The sequence below is a fragment of the Mirounga angustirostris genome, unplaced genomic scaffold (assembly GCF_029215605.1).
Source record: "Mirounga angustirostris isolate CCGP_5_RB_7025 unplaced genomic scaffold, mMirAng1.0.hap1 SCAF_12, whole genome shotgun sequence".
NCBI classification, from domain to species: domain Eukaryota; kingdom Metazoa; phylum Chordata; class Mammalia; order Carnivora; family Phocidae; genus Mirounga; species Mirounga angustirostris.
This window is the reverse complement of record NW_026991720.1, coordinates 23,357,870-23,364,068: the sequence shown is the minus strand read 5'-3', so window position 1 is coordinate 23,364,068 and position 6,199 is coordinate 23,357,870. Positions and strand designations below refer to the sequence as shown.

General features: G+C 47.3%; 1 long non-coding RNA gene across 1 annotated transcript; it reads left to right on the top strand.

Annotated features, from left to right (window-relative positions):
- The first annotated feature begins 1,451 nt into the window (after window positions 1–1,451).
- Window positions 1,452–5,625, top strand: LOC135362073 (uncharacterized). Its single transcript, XR_010406396.1, has 3 exons — window positions 1,452–2,476; window positions 3,120–3,299; window positions 3,821–5,625. It is a non-coding gene; the product is annotated as an uncharacterized LOC135362073 (long non-coding RNA).
- Window positions 5,626–6,199: the final 574 nt, after the last annotated feature.

Here is a 6,199-nt window from a genome sequence, read left to right as displayed (position 1 = left end):
TGGCTTGAAGTCTTACGCAGCCCCGACAAGAAGCAACAGCCCAGCCAGGCAGCAGGACCGCTCCAACAAAGACCCCGTGCCCCACTGTTGCACGCACACTTCAGCTCCCACCAGTGGCCCTGGCCTGGAGGCTGTCGTCCTGGCCTTCTAAAATCAGATGCTTCTACTGCTACCTGCCCCGCCCCGAGAAACATCTCCACGCAGCACTAGCTTCCTTATGTTGCTCACACCCAAGTCAAGGTCTCATGCGGGTAAGTCTGCTTGGCAGAATTCAGCTTACAGGATGCACCTGAGCTGAAAGGGCGGCTGAGAAAGTAAGGTCTGGCTTCCTGAGGAGGTGAAACTCATGATGCATAAATCCCCAAAAAGAAGTACAGGCAGCCAGAAGGCATGAAAAATGTCCCCAAATACCCTTGATTAATTAACTACGGACGCAGAATCTCGAAAGGTCAAACCATTCTCAGCTCTGATTATCATGCATAATTATGCTTCTGGTCCTTGAGTGCCCCCAGAATTCTCTTTTTTTCCACTGAGATTACAGAGCCCATTCGCTAGCTTAAAGAGAGCCTCTTAAACATTCTAGTGCTTTCTCAAAACCTTGAAGAGATGTGCAAGTATTCAGGACCTTCTAAAGGGGCAGTTTCAGGCAAGGGCAGCAGTAGGTACATGATAGATCCAAGTCAACTTTCTTGTCTCCCAAAGGCTTTGAATTCCTTTTTCTACATCGCTTCAAGGAATTTCTGGCCACTCATTGTTCTCTAATGTGAACCAGGTTGAATCCAGCTTTGCTGCAGCCAACACAGCAAACTGTAAGAAATATACAGCGCTATGAGAAATAGCACAATTATGATGTAATCTCTGGTGAAAGCATCCACATCAGTAAAATCAGCCCTCTCTAAAAGTATGCTCTCCCTTCTTGATGGAGTGCCTTAAAAGTTATTCTCATCAGTATTCGCAGACTTTACAGACAGAAATTGCCCAATTCCTTCAATATGTTTTCCTGGGTGAATACTTTCTCTTCCCTATGCTAATTCCCATACTTAACCTACTCACACCCGCTGGGGCATTGTGGCAATGAATTCTGGTTACTGGCCTAGTAACACGGAGGGGAATGTTCAGCACCCTCCTGCAAGGAGGGAAAGGCTTCCTCTCCCATGGGATGGGCAGTGGGGAGTGTTCAAAAGGACCAGAGGTTTGGGTCTTTCGGGTCTTCTCTGCTATCCCTGTTGCAGTTGATGGAATCTCTCCTGTTACATTGTGCCTCTTTTACACAAGAGACTGGATGGAAGCTGTGACCTCGACAGCCTTCGTAATTCAACAACCGAGACCCAAATCTCAATGTTTTTAACTTTTGTTTTGGGTTTTTTTTTTAAGAGTTTTATTTATTTATTTGACAGAGAGATAAGCGAGAGAGGGAACACAAGCAGGGGGAGTGGGAGAGGGAGAAGCAGGCTTCCTGCAGAGCCGGGAGCCTGATGTGGGGCTCGATCCGAGGACCCTGGGATCATGACCTGAGCCGAAGGCAGACGCTTAACAACTGAGCCACCCAGGCGCCCCTAACTTTTGTTCTTTTTAAGTTACTCAGTGTCATCATAAGCACCCTTTTTTTTTTTAAGATTTTATTTATTTTTAAGAGAGAGAGAGAGATCATGAGTGGTGGGGGGGGGCAGAGGGAGAAGCAGACTCTCCGCTGAGCAGGGAGTCCGGATGCAGGACTCGATTCCAGGACCCTGAGATCATGACCTGAGCAGAACCGACTGAGCCACCCAGGTGCCCCGAAGCCCCCATTGTGCTCCAGTGTCCTGGAATTCATTCCCTTTATATTGTCAAAGGCAGCAATTACCTAGTTGCAGCAGATACCCTCTGTCATCAAATGGTCCTAATTACCACCAACTGGTCATTTAATGAGCCGTGGACCACTGACAGTCAAGTTCTCACCCCAGCATATGGATGGAATCTTGCTGCATTCAATGCCATCTTGTTGGGGTAATAAACTCCCTGGGGACCTATAACCTGCAACCCCCTCTCTGGTACGAGTCTGTATATTGGAGTTCTTCAGGTGCAAGCAACAGGGATGACTCTGAGGCAGAAAGAGCTTGGGTTGTGTGTCCTGTCCGCTTGAGAACGGCTTGCAGAATCAGAGAGGCCGTTGAAGAAATGGGGAAGGCTGGAAAGGGCAGACCCAGGGCAGCGCCCAGGGCATGGATTTAATCTACACTCTGTTTGGGACGCTCGCTGTAATGAATAAGTGGCTGCCATATTCTCTGTCCTTGTGTTTATCCATTTTACACTCAATGTCCCTGGAATCCTAGCTTGGGCCTTGGGTCTCCATGTGCCTGTCATCTTCCCTTCTCCCTCCAAATCCACTCCTCCTTTCTCCCTGTTCTCCATGACCCAGAACTCCTCTGGTTCCTGCCTCTTCTCTAAGCTGATCCGTCTAGGCTACATCGAAGGGCCCATTGCCTCTGGAGTCCAGGTGGGTTTGGCCGGTGGGAAGTCCAATGGGGTGAAGACAGTGACTCCTTGCAGTCACAGAAGGTGTGATGTAGGAAAGATGTTAGGGTTTGGAGCTGATGGTCAAGAAAGAATTCTTGAGACATCTTTGGTGCAAAAAGGTGGTGTTATTAAAGCCCCAGGACAGGACCTGTGGGCAGAAAGAGCTGTACTGGGGTCCCAAGGAGTGGCTGATTATATACTCTCAGGTTGGGAGGGGGTTAGGGATAGCCTAAGTCTCTAAGGAATTTTGGAAGCAAGGTTTCCAGGACCTTGAGGAGGCTAGCTATTGTTGGGAAAAGGTCATTTATTACCATCTAATAAAACCTTAGTCATGAAACCCTTTAGATGTATATCAGTGAGTCGTATGCTTGGGGGATGATTGCCAACATGTATCTTGGGGGATAGAGATAAAGGAAGTTTCCAAAGGAACTTTTACATGTTAAAGTAGACTCATGGGATCTTGGTGGTCATGCTAAGATTGACTTTTGCCCTTAGCAAAGTACTTAAATGGAAGCAGCTGAGTACCTGGAGGAATGTCACTCTGCCTGTTTCAAGGACTTGTCGGTGGGCTATAGGTAGTAAGGAAATTTAATTTTTCTTTTGCCTTTGTTTCCCACATCAAGGTGGGCTGTGTCCCTGAACAGAAAGAAACTGCTTGGTTCATGGTGGCCTCTTCTACTCAACGCTTTCCTAGTTCCAGAACCACTCCCTCTGCTAACTCTTCAGGTCCCTTGTAAGGACTTAGCTGAATTCTCTATACTGAGCAGGAATATCATCCCCCTTACTCCTGAAGTTTCCTCTCGGTACGTTTCCATCCACGGACCCTCACCCTGTTCCAGAGCCATGACCAGGCCGCCCTGGCTACATGACCCTTGCTGGGCTTTCTTCCAGTCTGTTGCTTCTCTTTGGGCTCCTGCCTATCCCCCAAGCCTGGTTCCCTTAACTTCCATTTGTGGTAAAGACCCGCCAATAGTTTTCCGATGAATTCCCTGTGGCTTAGGTTGACCTGTCAGTTTCTGTGCCTACAACCATGAAGTCTAACTGATGTGGTGCTGTTCCCAGAAAAGTGGATGCTGTGTAGGCAAATATATCCGCCATCGGTATCTTAGTCATTTGTGTATCCTCCAGTGCCTGGTGCCTGCTAGACACCTAATTAAAGGGTGTTAAATAAACCCATTTCTGCCATAGCCGGCTCTGGTGCCCCACAGTGTCCTTCCCAACCCCCCACACCTCCCAGCACGGAAGAAACTATGGCCTTTGCTGAATGGACTTATCATTAAAACTGAGGTCTCAAACTCCTTCTTTCTTTTTTTTTTTTTTCCAGAAACTATTTCTTAGGTGAAAATCACACCGCATAAGGGATTAGTAAAGCTTTTAATAGCCAATAAACACACAATTTAAAAGAGAAAAGAAACAAAACATTGTGATCCAGAGTCAATTAGAGCCCACCAGGATAGGACATCTGCGAAAACAATCGCCAAAACAATGTAAGAATGCATCTTAAAGTTTCGGAAATGGAATTCAGAGAAAATGTCCTCAAGGAATAATACCAAGACAGACCCACTTGAAATGTGCGATGGACTGAGATGAAAGCCTCACAAATGCCCTTATAAATCTTAAGAAAAATAACAAACAGCTGGTCAGTTAAGACTCTAGTGTTACTGGGCGCCTGGGTGGCTCAGTCGGTTGAGCGTCTGCCTTCAGCTCAGGTCATGATCCCAGATTGAGCCCCACATGGGCTCCCTACTCGGCTGGGAGTCTGCTGCTCCCCCTGCCCCTCACCCCTCACGCGCACGCGCTCTCCCTGTCTCTCAAATAAATAAATTTTACAGGAAAAAAAAAGACTGTAGTGTTACTGATGAGACAGCAGGTAGAGGAAGGAGAGATCTCGGGGACACGGGAAATGTAGAAATGAGTGGTCCTGACCTGCATCCTGAGGGTACCAAGGGATTCCCTGAAGAACTCTCAGAACCAAGGGCCTTTGATTTAGAAAACACAACAAAACACAGAGGTCTTATCTTCAGCAAGAATCCCCCTGACTCCTGAGATTTCCGCAGTGATTTTCCATCTGGAGGACCGCTCCCCCCCCTTCCTGCCCCTGGGCTATACATTCCCACTTGCCCCCAGCTGCATTGGGAGTTGAGCCCCAGGCCTCTTCCCGCTGCAAAATTCCATCACAATGGTCCCTCTACCGATTGTGATAGCCTCCCCCTGCCCCACCGACGCAATAAAGTCTTCCTTACCCTGCGTAAAAATCAAACCAAAACAGAAAACAACCGGGAAGCCCATAAGGGTTCAATCTTGAGAAGTCCACAAGACTATGGTTTCAAAACGGAAACAACTGCGAGCCCTGGTAAAGCTTCATAAACAAGCATTTAAAAATGAACGTTTAGAATTCTTAAGGCTGGGCACCTGGGTGGCTCAGTTGGTTAAGCGACTGCCTTCGGCTCAGGTCGTGATCCCGGGGTCCCGGGATCGAGTCCCGCATCGGGCTCCCTGCTCGGCAGGGAGTCTGCTTCGTCCTCTGACCCTATCCCCTCTCATGTGTTCTCTCTCTCTCCTTCTCTCTCTCTCAAATAAATAAAATCTTTAAAAAAAGAACTCTTTAAAAAAAAAAAAAAGAATTCTTAAGGCTAAGGCCACTTACAGAAGCTATAACTTGAATGGAAACAGCCCAGAATAATCTAGAGATGTTTTCAGAGGGGGCTGTTCTGGTTTTTGCTCTGTCTCGGACTCCTGCCTGACTTAGGATAGATTAATTTCCCCACTGGGGATGTGGATAATGTTTCTAATTATGCCCAAACAAAACACTGGTTTTGACTGTTAATATTTGCAATAGGAAACATACCACGTGTCCATGACGTGCAAAGAAATAGTCACAGATGGTTTATTCTAAAATGGTTTTACAACCCCCTGAAGTCTCAGGCACTTTGCCTTGCAAAAGAAGGAAAGGAATTTCTGTCACAACCATTCCCTCCCTTCACTGCCATTCAAGGGATATACCTAGATGCAAGAAGAATGTGACAGCTAGTGGTATGAAATTGTCACACGCCCTCAGGACGTTCCATCTGTAAATGCTTTGCATTTTTAAAAGTGTCTCCTCATCAGCAATCAAATGTGATTCTCATAATTGTATGAGATGGCTGCTTTTATGAACTATACTTCACAGAGGAGAAAAGTAAAACCCAGAACAGCTTGGCAGGAGCTTCAGGCAGCTCGTGATTCTCAAAGTCCAGAGGGCAGGAGGACAATAGCCTCTGGGCATCTCCTCACAGGCGTCCGTCCCCATCGTGCCCGTGCCTGTCAGCGTCCTCATGGAGACCTTTGGTTGCAGGCTCAGCGCAGCCAAGTTGCTAAGTCAAGGTGCCCGCCAGCCCCAAGAACCCGCTTGCTTTCATACGTCTATGTAGCAGAGCGGATAACTGCCACCAGGTGGCGCCCCACCGCGGCTGGGACCCCAGGGCTGGGGATTGGATCTGCAGCGCCCAACCCCGTGGCGGAGCAGGCTTATCTCAAGCATTTCATTAACTTCACTGTAACACCATTCCATCCCGATTAACTATTTGGGACCCCACTTATCAATTTATAGTGGAGTTTTACTGTTTTCGAGTAGCCAATTCAATACACCTTTACAGGTCTTTTTTTTTTTTTTTTTTTGTAACTACTGCGTTCTGGGTACAAGTTTCTGATTATATTTCATTTC